Source organism: Saccopteryx leptura, chromosome 2, assembly GCF_036850995.1.
Source record: "Saccopteryx leptura isolate mSacLep1 chromosome 2, mSacLep1_pri_phased_curated, whole genome shotgun sequence".
Classification (NCBI taxonomy): Eukaryota; Metazoa; Chordata; class Mammalia; order Chiroptera; family Emballonuridae; genus Saccopteryx; species Saccopteryx leptura.
Genome location: NC_089504.1, coordinates 126,382,089 through 126,398,376, shown reverse-complemented (window position 1 = coordinate 126,398,376; position 16,288 = coordinate 126,382,089). Strand labels below are relative to the sequence as shown.

The 16,288-nt window shown below is 40.0% G+C and overlaps 1 protein-coding gene across 1 annotated transcript in view; it reads left to right on the top strand.

Annotated features, from left to right (window-relative positions):
* The window catches only part of LRRIQ1 (leucine rich repeats and IQ motif containing 1), a 257,738-nt gene that overhangs the window by 238,147 nt on the left and 3,303 nt on the right, over positions 1-16,288 (top strand). The gene's annotated exons all lie outside the window — the stretch shown is intronic.

Below are 16,288 nucleotides of genomic sequence, written 5' to 3'. Positions count from 1 at the left end.
GTGTTTTGAGAAACATTCCAAACAATTTCTTATTGTGCCCATACATTATTTGGAGGACAGCACTAACATTAAAGAAAATGGCAAAGTAATGTAACAGAAGCCAAACTACTGCTATAGACACTGCTCTGTCTTAGAGGCAAAAGAGAATACACTAGGATTTTTAGAAATGAGCTGTTTTTGTTTGTTTGTTTTGAGTTATTTTTTCTTTTTTGAGAAAAAAAGAGAGAATGCATTTTAATTAGAAAAATTATGATGGAAGGAACAAACAGGAATTAAAGGTTTTTGAGATTAAATTTGCAAATGAAAAATAAATGTTTTAAAAGAGCTTGCCAAATTTCAAATCCTCACATCATCAGCATAATAAGCTTTGGTTCTTATATTTTTTGATTATGTTGTTTAGTTTTTGAGTTGGTCATAGCCATAATTTTCTCTGATTTTATAATTTACTCATATTTTTTTCTCATTTTTCTCTAAATATGAGTAGCATTGATATAAAGGTTAGAACAGTAAAATTAAAAATATAGGATATATTTTGGTAATATTTAACTGGTAGTATTCTATAATCAAAGTATCTATAATAAGTTTCTTAGTAAAAAACATTTTGAAAAGAAATATCATTTGTCATTTACTTAATAGAGATTAAATAAGTGGACAAGGTCTCCTCTTATTATTATATTTTCTACCAAATGCTGTTTCCATTATCTTTGAAGGGTAAAAAATATATTCATCATCTGGACTTATGATATTTATTTCTGTACAGGGGGAAAGTGAGTTATCTAGTGAATATAGAATATACTTTAATATAAAGGAAGAAGACCCCTAAGCATTCTATTAAAAAATGGTTGACTAATTTCTGACTAATCACTAATAGGAGACCTAATTCTACTGTCCATTTCAGTATAGAATGAAATCTACCATAGCATCATATTTTTGCTTACCTAGGTAAAGCATTATTTTTTTGTCATCTATGATTGTGAAATTCAGAGAACACTTCCTCCCAGCAGATAAAGAACTGTGATCTAGAACAGTGCTGTCCAAAACATTAGCCCCTAGCCACATGTAGACAAACTTTAAGAAAGTTTGTCTGAACTGAGATATGAAGTATAAAACAGCAAATTTCCAAATCTAGTTTGGCAAAAGAATGCCAAATTTTCTAATAATTGTATATTGATTGTTTTTTTAAAAAATAGTATTTTGGCTTAAATAAAATGTATTATAAAATAATTTCATCTACTTATGTTTTATTTTTTTAATATGACTGCTAGAAAAGTTTAGATTACATGTATTTAATATTTCATTTCTATTTAATAGCACTGATCTGGTCGCTATTCTGTGAGATAACTTAAGTAGGATGAATTGATGCAGAAAATAATTTGTAAAATAAAAATAGATAGTAACAACAGAAAACAGGGCACGAAATTTTACTCATAAGAGAATTTTTATTCTGCTAAACATGGTGAATATTATGAGATAAAAAAGAAGGGGCACCTCCATCATGGTTTAGTTCTAGATTTAAAATGGTATAGTTGAATTTACCTCTGCATTCATAAAATTTATAGATATATAATATATATTAAAATTTGGCTTTAATAACAGGCAATCTTATAAAGTTAGGTTGAAATCTTTTGTACTGCTGGTGGTAAGAAATAGACTTAGCACCCACTTTGTAGTCTGTGTTATATCAGGCTTTACACATGGATAGTTGTTAATTTGTCAAATGGCATGATTTGAATTATACCATGTACAGGGTCTTTTGATGGGATCCATATATTTGGCATCCTATTTTATTATAAACCCAGTTTTTTGTTTGTTTGTTTTTGGGTTTTTTGGTACTTTTCTGAAGTACCAAACGGGGAGGCACTCTGACAGACTCCCGCATGCGCCCGACCGGGATCCACCCGGCATGCCCACAAGGGAGCGATGCTCTGCCCATCTGGGGCGTTGCTCTGTTGCAACCAGAGCCATTCTAGCACCTGAGGCAGAGGCCACAGAGCCATCCTCAGTGCCGGGGCCAACTTTGTTCCAATGGAGCCTTGGCTGTGGGAAGGGAAGAAAGAGACAGAGAGGAAAGAGAGGGGGAGGGGTGGAGAAGCAGATGGGCACTTCTCCTGTGTTCCCTGGCCGGGAATCGAACCCGGGACTCCTGCATGCCAGGCCGACGCTCTACCACTGAGCCATCCGGCCAGGGCCTATGAATCCAGTTTTAATCTAAGGTATAAAGCATCAAAGCTAGTAACAGTTACATAAATGAACATAATTCATTTGAAGATAACACGTGTGTTTCTAAAGTCTAAAAATATGTAATCAACACACTTTTTACACGGTACTACATGACCACAATTTTTCCTTTCCTCCAAGTGTCATATAAATCATCTACTATTCCTAGGAGTCGGAATTTTACACAAATCAAAAACTGAAAACTTTTAATGTGGCTTTTTATTTATAACTTACTTCCCTGCTCACACTTTAGGGTAAGAGCCCTCTGTAGTAGATCTGGAATGGCCACCTGTAGGAAGGGGATCATGAAGATTCTCTAGAGTTCAGTAAGGAAGAATGAATAAAGTAGCATGGGAGAGCACCACAGTTGGTGATGTTTGCTTTAACACCGGGAGGTTAGAGTGAGGGCTTCTCTGGTACTTGTCATTTTTACTTTTGTAAAATAACTAGCCAAGAGGCTGCAAAAAGACAGAGCCTTTCTATGAAGCTTCTTAGAAAAGTGAATCGATTCAATTAACATTACAACAGGTAAAGTTTCCCTCTTATTTCAAGGCTTCTTTTTTACCATGACTGAATGTAATCTTTATAGCATACCTCTGTTTTTGGAGGTGGTGTTATAACCACTTTTAAATTGCAGGAGCAAAGACAAGAACACACTTCAAACCCAAGCTTTCCTTATGGAGGACTGCATACATTACCAGTGTTACCCAGGTGCATAAATATAAAAAAATCTTTTTAATATGTCCTTGAAATTTTTGAAAAGTATTTTTACCTGCAAATGCTGTAACAGAAACTTTTAAACTTGGTTTAAGATCCTCATAGAATTGGTCTAGATCAGCATTGTACAATATAAATATAATGTGAACCATATATGTAATTTTAAATTTTTTAGTAACCACATTGCAAATATAAAAAGTAATTGATTAAATTTCTATATTTTATTTAACCCAATATATCCAAAGCTTTTTTTATTCAATGAAATTATAAAGACATTATCTTATAAGAGAACATTTTAGTTACACTATCCCCTAAAACACGTTTTAGAGAAAAATAAAAAAGGTATAAAAATAAGATGATTTCTGATTGATATCTATAAATGTGTAACTATTAGTAATTTTTATACATTTTCTAAATCAAATAAATAGATACTAACTCTACTGCTTTGCTCTTTGATGTGGATTTGAGGTTTTCTCCCACATGATTGGCTTCAATAAATCTATTCAAAGTTCATATCAACAGAAAATTACAAGAAGATATAGTAAGGGTGGTTCTGTTGTTCTTCATCTCACTCTGGCTTATTTAGGATTGGTCTAACCATGTACTTTCTATTAACTTTAGAATTAAACCAGTGCTTAGAATAAGTCAATATAACACATAGAAGGAAATAAGAAATCAGCAAAGAATTTCGTTCTGCTCAGCACATATTTTGATATGATGCATATGGAAGAAAGTGAAAAAATCATGCTTTCTGTAATCTAATTATTCTGTGTTCTAACCTTCACTGACATACCCTTATTGACAAGTAGCAAATTCTATGAGCCTGTTTGCTTATCATTAAATTAAACTTGTAACCATAGAATGCTAGGAGATCAACAAAGTATATGTAAAGCCCCTGGCTCGGTACCTTGGGTATCATAAGCACTTAATAAGAACCCTTTCCAAAACAATTTTCCAAAATTAAACCAAAAATTGAATCAATTCTGCAAACCTTATTTAGGAAGCACTTCCATGAGAGGATAGAAAAGTGTTTTTAAAAGATCTTTAAAATAGATTCTCTAGAGTTGCCTTGAAATGGCAGTGGAATTCAATGCTTCAAATACATACATATTGAGCATACTTCACTGAAACTGTGCAGAATACTTCGGAATTATAAAAAACATACATTTCTAATAAGACATTCACTTAATTTTCCACATGGACAAGGAAAAGATATATTTCTAGAAAAAACAGACTAAAATTCAGCACCAGAACTCTGTGGGCATTGCTTTATAGTCCAAAATAGACCCACAAATATTAGCTCAGTATGTTAGAGCGTCCTCCAGAAACGACAAGGTTGTGGGTTTGATCCCCAGTCAGAGCACACAGTGGAAGCAACTAATTAATGCACAATTAAGTGGAATAACAAATGAATGTGTCTCTTTGCCCTCCCCTTTCTCTCCCTTCTTCTCTCTAGCTCTCTACAAATCAATTAATAAATAAATAATCAAGCCCCAGCCAATAGCTCAGTTGGTTGGACCGTTGTCCGAAGGTGCGGAGGTTGGTTTGATCCCCAGTAAGGGCACATAACAGGAGCAGCTCAGTGTTCCCATCTGTTTGTCTCTCCCTGCTTCTCTGTTAAAAAATAAATAAAATTCCACAGACCAGGTCCCAAAACGGATGCCAGGCAATTGACTAGACTGACTCACAATCTCCGTTTCTTTCTCATCCTTCTCCTTCAAAGGAAAATATTGGCTTGGTTTTTCTCCAGAGAGACAAAAGGATATCCATCTCTTGATTTGATTTCTTTATGTTTATTCTATCTTTTTTGAGAACAAAGAATTTATTACCTAAATAACCATAAACTCATTTTAAAAGGTGAGTATTAACTTAGACCTAGTAAACAACACTGTAAGAAACTCTTACTTGGCCCTGGCAGGTTGGCTCAGTGGTAGAGCATCGGCCTGGCGTGCAGGAGTCCCGGGTTCGATTCCTGGCCAGGGCACACAGGAGAAGCGCCTATCTGCTTCTCCACCCCTCCCCCCCTCCTTCCTCTCTGTCTCTCTCTTCCCCTCCTGCAGCCAAGGCTCCATTGGAGCAAAGTTTGCCCGGGCGCTGAGGATGGCTCTGTGGCCTCTGCCTCAGGCACTAGAATGGCTCTGATTGCGGCAGAGCGATGCCCCAGATGGGCAAAGCATCGCCCCCTGGTGGGCATCCCAGGTGGATCCCAGTCGGGCGCATGCGGGAGTCTGTCTGACTGCCTCCTCGTTTCCAACTTCGGAAAAATACAAAAACCAAAACAAAACAAAACAAAACAAAAAAACCCCCACAAAAACTCTTACTTTAGTTTCCTAAAGGGGATTTAAAAACTGTTTGGGGCATGAAAAGGATTAATTTCAAATGGGAATGGACAGGGAAAGGATGTTTTCATATTCTACTTCACTGATCTTGAAAGATGAGGTGATGTTAAGAAAAGCATATTAGGCCAAGACCACAGCCTGGGTCAGTACCTAGAGACAGATAACAGTGACACGGCCAGGGAGTGGAGAATAGAACAATCCAGGGACTCGATTATTGGACAGACCTAAGAAAGCATGTCTGAAGAGACCAGGAATTAGTAGGAAATGTGATTGGCAAGTAGGATTGGATAAAATACACTGAGATCTATCTAACCAGCCTATAGATTTTACATTACATGTGTGTTCTCTGGGTTGAAAATTGCTACATGATGGTTTCAAAAATAAAAAGGTGATAGGATTCTCAGATAACATTATTACCAATAATTATGGGGATAATGTCAAAATAAAAAACCCACAAGATTAGGGGAAAATATTGATTTAATTCAAATTTGAAATAATGTTAGATGTGTAAAAAGTTGAAATGACAGAGGCATTAGCCTTGCAGTCTGTTGAAAATTGATTTATACATGCTGATGCTTCTTAAATCTGAGGGAAACTATTTCCAAGTATAGACAGTGGCTGATCTCTTTGTAAATGCTTTCTTCAAAAGACTATTGATACTGACATTGATTTTCAGAACAAGCTGTTCAACTTCACTGGGAATAAGTTCCATGAGGCCTTCAGGGGCACAATGCTGAGTCCTCTAAATCTAGTAATGACTGTAAAAAGCACACATCTAATATTATGTACTTGAGTATATCAGAATAGAAAAATTGGAAGGCCTCATTCTTTGTCTGCTTAAGCTGTTCTAAGAAAATACCAAAACAAGGTGACTTAAAGACAATTTCTCACAGTTCTGGAGGCTTGAATTCCAAGATCAAGGTCCAGCAATAGTCAGGATTTTAGTGAGGGCCCTCTTTCTGGTTTACAGGTGGCAGTCTTCTTGCCTTGTCCTCACATGGTAGAGAGAGACATCATGTTGCTTCTCCCATTTATGGGAGCATTCATCTCACCAGGAGGGCCCTACCCCCATGATGGTATGTCATCCTGATTACTTCCTGAAGACCCCACCTCCAAAGGACATCACACCAGGGACTAGTCCAGCATATAAATTTGAGGGAACTCCAATAGTTAGTCCATAGCAGCCTCTTAGAGACTGCATAGTTTAATTGATAAGAATTATATTTCTAATAACTCCAATATAGTCTTTTTCAATACATTGCTTAAAATTAGAATATTCTAATGAGATGTTGAGAGTTTAATAGAGAACTGTATTTGTTTTAGGTTATAAAGATTTATGTATTAATAACAGAGCTGGAAGTTGGACCCCAATGTCCCAAGTTACAAAAATAGTCAAAAAATTTTTAAATTATTTTAAAGTGTTAGGGGTAATATATAAGAGCCTCACAATAGTGGTTCGGGGTGAGCACACTTACCTTAAACTAGTACATATACCTCAAGACATAGAATCTGCATGGAGATTGTTCCTCATATGTTATCTTTTCTCCCTTTTTATTCTTAAATAATTATAATTCTACATTTTCTTAAATTGTTTATTTTTTAAATTTAAAGTGAATTTTTGTTTCATAGTGCTATTACAGTAGTTTCTTTTTACTATGTCCATAATCTTTATTAAAATCCTTTGCCTTTCTAAGTTTTAAAATTCATAATAACAGTTAATAAATAGTGCTTATCATATGTCCAGGCACTGTCTCTCAATGCTTTAGACACATGAACTCTCCTTATATTTACCCCCATCCTTTGATATATGTAGTATTTGGAGCCCCGTTTTACAGAAGATGATACTAAACTATAGAATGGTCACAGAACTTTCTCAGCATCATACAGCCAGCAGGTGGTAGGCAGAGATGAGCTCAAACCTTGTGAGCCTGGATCTAATCTAATTACTACACTTTTAATGTTTTAGATGAAATAGATGTGCACAAATGTACATTTTCAAAACATTTGTGTGTAACCAGTTAGCCAAACTTGCCATTTATAGGTAATAAAAAGGGTCATCTAGATAATAAAAATATGAGCGGATCAGAATGATGCTATGGTTATTTGACAGAAAATGCTTGCTTTCTAAATGTAGTCTTTAATTTCAGGTATTATAATTGAGGTGAAATATGATAAAAGGTCATTTTTTTCTATGTTGAGAAAATTAATCCTAGCTTGGAAATTAATAGTACATTTTTGTGTGTAAAGGAAGCTTCAGAGATATAATGTTACTGTAAGCATTAAGGACATCATTGGCAAGCTTTTGATTTGGGAGAGAGTTGCACACCACATTTTCTTCTATAACATCTCTTGGCTGGTACCATGCAGCTTTGTGAATCAGCCCACTTTGATTGTTAGAGAGCTTACTTTTTACATTTAAAAAAAAAATAATAAAACTGTATTCTACTTTAAGCCAATCCATCTATTTCCACCACTAAGGCTAAGTTTAATCACTCTCCTGCATATCTTTTCTTAGCAAATAATTACTAATTTTTTAAACCATTGTTTGCATGACATGGTTTCCAAATCTTTTTTGACTCACCCACTGTACACTGGAAAACTTCTAAGTTATTAATTTCTCTCAGTGAACATTGTTTCCAGAGCACTCTTCCGTACCCTTGATTTCTGCTACAATACAGTATGTAGAGGATCTGATCTTTCTTGATGTGTGACTGCTTCCTTTTAATGTTTGTCTCCACTGGTTTCATTCTATCATACTACCTTCTCCAGAAATAGTTGCCTCTCAATTTTTTCTTCTATTTTAAGCTTTATTTAGCTCCCCTAAGAATGCATACTTTGTAAAACGTTGTAAGTACAGTTTCATACTTAAGTATTTGGTGAAAATATCAAATAGAATTAAGGTCCACTTTTAATGGATAATACTTGAAGAAATTAAAAAAATTTTTTTTACAGCATTCCACAATGTTCACCTCTAGAGTGAAAAGATGTGTATGAAAACCTTTATATTCTATACAGTTTGCCTCAATCTAATCTTTTTTCAACACATTGCTTACAATGAGAATATTTTTTGAAAAGATGAGATCCTAATAGGAAACTGTTTGTTTTAGGTTATACAGACTGATGTGTTAACAACAGAACTAGGAGTAGGACCCCAGTCTCCCAAGTCACAAAAATCTTTTAAAATTGTAACAGACTGACTGCTGTGATCCAGCAGTTAGAGATGCCCAAAGAAGCTTATATAGCTCAAATGAGACATTGTCCATAGATCTATTTTAATAAAAATTACATTAATAAAGTTTTTTTTTTCATTCATTTTACCAAGGTTTAAATTTCTTTTTAAACTCTAAGACAGTATCCAGTTATAGTAACATTAGAAAGAGTGCCAGATCAAAGGGCATTCTCCTCCAAAGAGAATACTCAGTTACTAGATTTCATTTAATACAATTCAATTATTGACAATTCTTTATGTAGTAAAGGAATGACAGCAAACCCCTCTCCCCAGCATGTGAATCAAATACAATGTAATGAAAAATAATGTTATTAATGCTAATTAGAAATTAACTGTATTGGAAATATTTCGATTCCCTATAAATAACTGCATTAAAGAGATTTTTTTCCTAAAACTAGTTCCTTTAAAAATGAAAGTTCTCTTAAGAACTGAGTTTATTATAATTTTTATATTGCATAAGTGATTGAAATCTCAAAAAAATTAAAATAAATGAAATATTTGAAGTCAGTTTTTTCTTTCTTTCTGGTAACTTGAAAAAAATTACTTGCTGAAGTATTTGATAAAATAGCAGTAAATATTTTAATTGCTTGTTATATTTGAACTCAATAAATTGTGGGTTTATGAGGTCTCATGATCTCAGAGAACAAACTATGAAGGTAGAAAATGTTGAATGGTTCTGACTTTATAACTGAGGTCCGTTCGGGGCATCTGTGGGGAGCTGAAAGTGACGTGGTCCGCTGAGGTCCCGAGGACCCCTTGTCAGCAGACGTCTTCGAACGTGGCCGGCGCCACCCTGCTAGAGGTGGCTCCCGCCAGCTTTGTTTAACAGAAAGGACATCAAAAATCCAGTAAAAGATAAGAAATTTTCACTGTAAAACAAAATCTTAAGAAGAGACTGGGTGGCTTCCTGGCACTTGAGGTGCCCGTTAGGAAGCCCTGCAGTCAGACCGAAACCTGGCTTTCCCCAGAGGAGAGTTGCTCCTTAACTCTGAAGGACAAGTCGGAGAGTGAGGTGTGCGCTAGGCGCTCTCTCTCTCTCTCTCTCTCTCTCTCTCTCACATACACACACACACACACACACACACACACACACACACACACACACACGCACACTACTGTCAAAAAGAGGTACAAGTCCGCTAAGTCTGCAGCAGTGTGATGCGGATGGACTCTGATGGCCGACCTGTATACAAACAGGGCACTGTCCTCACCGGGGGGTGGCTGGATGATCTATCTGCCAATATCAATATTTGGATGGAAAGCTTAAAATGCGTTGCTTTTCCAAGAGTTAGACTTTAAAGGAGGGAAAGCAGAGCTGATGAAATATTAGCAGCCAATGGGTTAACCACTAACTTCTTTCTGTAGTCGTCGAGGGTCTTCTAAGTTTACAGCAGAAACGAGGCTCCACTATCTTTGCTCAGAATAGAGACTCCCCCACGAGGGCGCCCTTAACCACAGCGGCGCCCAGGTCGTAGGTGACCTCGCTTTCCGCCTTCAGGTCAAATCAGGTGTCACTGAGAGAGTCCGCCTGCACCCCCCGCGGCCCCGCAGCAAGGCCCCCGCAGCCCCGCCGGGAGGTGGTCCCCGTCCGCCGGGAGGTGGTCCCTCTCCGCGGTGCGCACCAGGTGCCGGCCGCGGCCACGCGGCGCTCGGACGGCGCCGGAAGTTAGCTTCGCTCACGGCCTTTGCACGAGTTCGCCGCAGAAAGCTCGGGCTGGAGATCCAGCTGCAGCTGCCTTTGTGCACGGGCGCCAGCTCCGGGGTGCAAGGCCGCGCGTCTGGGGCGCCGCGGGCAGCACCGGGTCCTGTCTGCACCCCAAGCAGGGGCGTCCCGCGAGCTGGGCTTTCCTTCTCGGAGCCACAGAGAGCTTTTAGTTCTGAAACCCTACCTACGACACGTTGCAAGTTAAAACTCACTTATCAATTCACATCAGGAATCCATAATGCTGGGGGTGGGCAGGACAAGTTGGAAAGGAGAAGTGAGAACATTAATCTTTACCTTTCTCTAAAGTTCTTGAATGATTTTTCTAGTAAAAAATTTGGCACTCTCCTCCGCCACTTCTTTTCCCCCGAATAATACTTGATATAATAAACGTGTTTGTGTCTTTCTGTTGAATTCATAAAGCACCATGGCAAAGAGGTTAAGTTAGATTAAGAACGGTTGTCAACTACTTAGAATGAATTGCGTTCTAAGCGCACCACCTCGGAGTCCAAACCCTACCCTGTTCCCCCGAGGTAAGGGATGTCCGTGGGCGAGGGTGGGGCACAATGGGTGCAGGTCTGCCCGGAGGGTGTTCTGATTATCTCTGCTGGACCCTCCTTGATCATGTCTACTGGCCATACCTTGGTGGGTTTGCTTAACGACCGCAGACGTCCAGGACAAATGAGAAACATACGTCATGTCATTTTGACTCTTTCTATACTGAGATCCTCTTTAAGGAAGGAGAAAAATCAATGCGTGAATGTGTATGCACAACATCTTTTTTGAAAATAAGCTGTCTTTAAGACATATCTGGTAAATCAGAAGGAAAATGTATCTAAAATATATTGGATAGAACTTGAACCAATTCAGATCTCAAAATAGCGAAAAATGTGTAATAGGTAAGAGGAATGATTTTCTGGTACAGTCTGGGTTTATGAATTTAATACAGTTTAGCTTAATTATGTATACTTTAAAGGTATATGTCATAAAAGAAATATAACTTTAACGGTCTTTGATTTTATGACAATCAGAACTTTCGGGAGCAATGACAATATCCATTAGCAGGAAATAAAAGGTGATTAGATGATCATGATTGAATTATAAGTTTTAATATTTGTAGTAAATTACATCTCTATACTAAATGTAAACGTCTGTAGTAAATGTAATTAATGACATGTTAAATCATTCAAAATATTTGCACGGGGGGGGGGAAATAATCGTGTTATATTTTTACATTTCTATTGGATCCTTTAGGATAACAGAAGTCAAATCCATTTCTCTCTCTCAGAAAAAGTCAACTATGTGAAAAATTGTTACTGAAATAAGTTGAAATTCAACAGCCAGCATAGCTTTAGAAAAATCCTATGAGATTTTGAAATGCTAAAATACTTAATATTATTACTGAAATCACAGATAAATACAATCTATTATATTTGAGAGCTTTTTAACAGTACACTTGAAAGACGACAGGATTGGTTGAAATTCGGGTAATTTTTTAAAATTAAAATTCAGAAGCTTCAAAAATGTGACGAAGTTATATATTCGTCTGTGGGTATATTTTCTAGAGTAGATGATGACAGATTGGGACATCTATTTTAAAGAAAAGCTTAAATATTTCTTTATATATATATATTTATCTTGATGAAAACCTCGTGAGCTGCTTCGATGCGAAATATGTTTCTGTATCTGTTCAGTCTCTAGGGCTGTGGGAAGGCTGAAGATGAAGCCAGGGAAAGAAAACAGCAGCGGAGCACACACAAACATGAGGCCACCTGGCTTCTGGCCAACATACATGACATTCAATTATTTTAGTGCTTTTTCATGAGAGTTTTCCCTCCACCCAGCCTCCCCTCCCTTCTCCAGATCCTTGCTTTTCTACATTTGGCATAGTTCGTCTGATTCAGCACGCATTCTTCCTAGCTTTACTTACAATATGCCTCAAACTCACCCGCAAAAAGAAAGCGCTCAGATTAAAATTCTTGCAATCCTATCTTGACATTCCCACTATGACTATATAAGTGTGACGTTTCTCTCAATAAATGAGAAAGAAAGGAACTAGAGTAGTCTACACATTGCTTCAACTGCTGCTTTGATGTATGTATTCCAAATATTTTTCATTTCCCAAAATATGTTCTCATGGGGGAGGAGGGATTTAAAAGAAGCTTTTAGACCTTGAGAAAAAATTTTTCAAAATATAATAAGTTAAGCTGACAGACAGGAAATTTTTTATCTGAACTTGACGTGTTTGAACTTACCTTTGTGTATGTGTATGTGGGGGGAGCCAAATATAGTCCTTTAAGAGGACATTTCAACTAGTTCTATACTCTAAAGGGAACTTAATAAAGAAAACTTTATTAAAACACTCCAAATCTGTGTTTGGGGAGTTGGCACTTATTAACAGCAACAACCACAAACTGTTTGCAGGGATGTTGGATGTTACTTCAAATCAGAGCATCAGAGTCACTTCACAAAAGAACCTTTCCACTGTGTTAGCATCTGATGGTGCCAGACTCGGGGGATGAAGAGAAAACAGTGTTTCAAAGAGGCCGAGACTAGAACCTGCAATAGGTCTTGTTAATCCTTATCCTTATCCTTTTTCTTCCTGACTCTGCACATCTCTTCACTGTGCCTTATTCCCATTAAGAGATGCGAAGAAGCATCAATAGCTACATGGCATGCAGAGATCTGAAAGTGCTAGAATCCTCTGGCGCCCAATATTTTGTTAGGCTTTCAAAGAAATGGATGGCTCCCCAACTCCATCCCTCCCCTACTCCCACTCTCACCCACTACCTCCTACAAGTGTTGCCCATTGGTAAAGCAAAGGAGAAAAGGAGGCAGCAGCTCTATTCCCAGTACATTTTTTGATTGACATGAAAGATGGGTAGCAGAACCCTGGGATTAGAAAAACAGTATTCTCAGAGGAGAAATAAAGGTGGGACTAAGACAGGAGTGGTAGAGGGTGATAGGCTGAATCTGCTCAGATAAATTCCCAATTAGAACCTCACTTGATAAAATGGGTTTTATGTGCCAGCTGATGGCTCCTTAGAACACTGGCCCCTGGAGCCCTGGCCATGAGGACTGTTTTGAACTGGGTAGGGTTGAGGTAAGGAATAAAGATTAGGAGCAGGTTTTAAAAGCCTGCTTGGGAGGAAAGAGCTATATTGGTCTGGATAAAGTAGCTAAAAGCATTCATCAAAGTGCTATGGTCATTTTCCATGAAGGTTATTCTCAAAGCATTAGGCAGAGGAAGCTCAGGTATGTCTAAGGAAAGGTGAGACTTCTCCCATCTGATTTCTGCTCCCTCCTTGTGACCTCCAGAAATAATTTAATTATCATTGTTTTAATTAGCATCATTTAAAATTTATTATAAATGCTCCATTTGCTAGAACTAAGTCACTACCATAAACTCCATCTCAACCTCTCAAATGAAGAGTTTAATGAAGCTCTTGGCAACCAGAGACCCAGCTTCTTGCCAAAAACTGCAGATTAAGCATTCCTTATGGGAGTTTGCCATTAGCTGTTCCTTCTGTTATATGCACATGTGGTTACATGTCCCCAAACGCACAGGATTCTTTGTAATAGATTTTCATTTCCAGGAGGTTCCAGGGATGTTATGTGGGGTTGATGACACCTTGCACCCATTCCTTCAACCACCACCATCAAACTTGGGTCTGAGGTAAGGGGTGGGAAGGCCCTACTAGGCAGCTGTCCTCCTTGGCCTCCTTGTAGTTTCTTCTAGGAGCTGAAACTTTATTGGTATACAAGTACTCTAGGGCTTGTATCATATGTCTTTCATTTAAAGGACACCGAATGTTTTTCAGGGAATTTAGGGCTCTTAAGACGCATATTTATAAACAAGCTGACAGAGCTCTACGACATAACTAAGTTTATAGCTAGGAGTTGTTTGTATATGTCCTCAAGTCTGCAAGGCGATCTTGCTGCTGGGAATTTTTAAGGGAAAAAATACTAAACGGTCATTTCTCTTATCCTCCTTATGTTTATTAAAAAAAAAAAAAAGATGCAGGCTTTAAGAATATCTGATGGTAAGGTAGAGAGAGGGGGATAGAAAATGGAAAAAACATCAATCCACACAGGAGTAAATGGATAACTCTACACTCAACTTTCCCGTAGGGGTGGCCCAGGAAGCGGCTAGAAAATGACCAGAAAGCGAACTGCTGCTGGTCCTTAATCAAGGTCGGGGCGCCTCATCCTTTGCTCGACTTTTGGGTAGTGCCCCAGCCCAGGATGCCAGGCTTGAAGTCCCCGCGCTTTGATACAATTTAGCTTTCTCCTGGAGCGCTGTCCGGGAAAGCTTTTCTTTGACCGCGCCCCCTTTGAGATTTAACAGTTTGTTGTTGGTGCCGGCTGCAGGCTTCGGGAGAGAGTAATAATAACACAGCAAAAGCTACGTAAGTTTAAGGAATAGTGTCAGCTCGCCAGAACCTGGGTGCGCGCTCAAGGCCACTCTGAGCGTGACGCCACGAACTGAGCTTGTGCCCTGTTCAGGAGAAGCGACTCGGCAGAAGCAAGGCCGCTGCTTCGGGCCGCCGGATCCGCTCCTAGCAGACCGACCTGGGTGTTTCGGGCCGGCACGGCTTCTGGGACAGTGACAAGAACAGCTCTGAGGAGCGCAGCGTCCCATGACGGTTCCTCCCTGGCTGTGGTCTGTCCTGACCTTGAAGAGGGCCTGCCAGCGAGTCTTGGGTCAGCCAAGACCCCGAAGAGGATGGACATTCCCGAATGCATCCGGGTGTCCGGCTGCTCGCCAGAGTTGGGCTTATCCTCGCCACCCCCGGGGTCCGGGCAGCACGGTTGTCAGGCTGGCCTGGGGAAATGCGACTGGCGCTGCGGAGCCTGCGCGTGAAATCCCGGAGCCGAGGCTTCCTTGCGAAGGCGCAAGCCAAAATCCCCAACTTGCAGAAGCTTTTCACCAAATTTGCCAGTTTGAGAAGCCTGTTGCAAATGGCTGCCTTTTTGTGCCCAAGGGCCTGTACGCATTTCCCTCCGGCGCCGCGGGGTCCTCGGAAGTCTAAATCAGTCCCAAAGCCACACGAGGGTCTTTAAACCCCGCAGAACTGCCCTGCCCTCAGGGAGTGGCCAGCGCCCGGCCGCCTCACCACCCCTTCGGGCGGGAACCGAGGCCAGGCCCTGCCCGCACCCGGCCGCCACCTCTCGCCTGCGCCCAGCTCCGCGCGCGCCCCTCGCTCCCTGCACGCGCTTTTCAAAGTAACTCCACCGCGTTTACGAGTAAAAATAATAGTGTTTAAAACACAGCGCTGAAGGCCGTCCCTCGTTCATAAACCCCTTTGTGTAACATGTTCTCCACTGGCCTATATTAAGGACCGATTGGAGGCACTTTTTCCTATCGAGTTTTCTTAAAATAATCGTGATCTAATGATAAAATCGTGTACCAAGGGGAGGCTGGGAAGGTGGAGAAATAGGATGGTATTGGTACAACGTTTTCCATGCTTCTTGCCCGGCTTCCCTCTCCCACCGAACGCCCCCGAGTCCACACGCCGCCGCATTCCGGCAAGAAAGGCCAGGCCGTGGGCTCGCAAGCGCCAGGACCGCGGGTCGCTGAACTCCGCTGAGCTAGAAGCGGACGCGGCCCCTCTTGCCCGCCATCCGTTAATAGCTGCCAATATATCTGGCTTCTCCGGCTTGGGATTAATGTGGATCTTCCACATAAACCATTTACGGATGAAATAAAAGCCCCTACTTCAGGTTCTTAAGAAGCCTCTAAATCTTTCTGGTAGTAAGTGGCCGGCGTGGGGGCGGGGAGGGGCCCGGGGGCGGGCGGGTCGCAGGGGGCAGAGAGCGGGGAGTGGAGGGTTAACTGCTTTGCGTTCTCACCAAGGTCTTCCAAAATGCCAGTCCACTGTCGCTGCGACAATGTTTCTGGATGTCGAGGCCTCGTCCCTCCTGGCATTTGTCTGAAATGGAGCTGTCTGTCTAACCTAGGCCTGGACGCGTCCTGCCCGGGGAAGGGGGGGAAGTGGGAGAAGCTGGGGGTGGGGTGGGGGCGGAGGGGGACCCTGGGTGGAGTTAGCTGCCTGCCTATTTTCATATTCATTAGAACTGGGA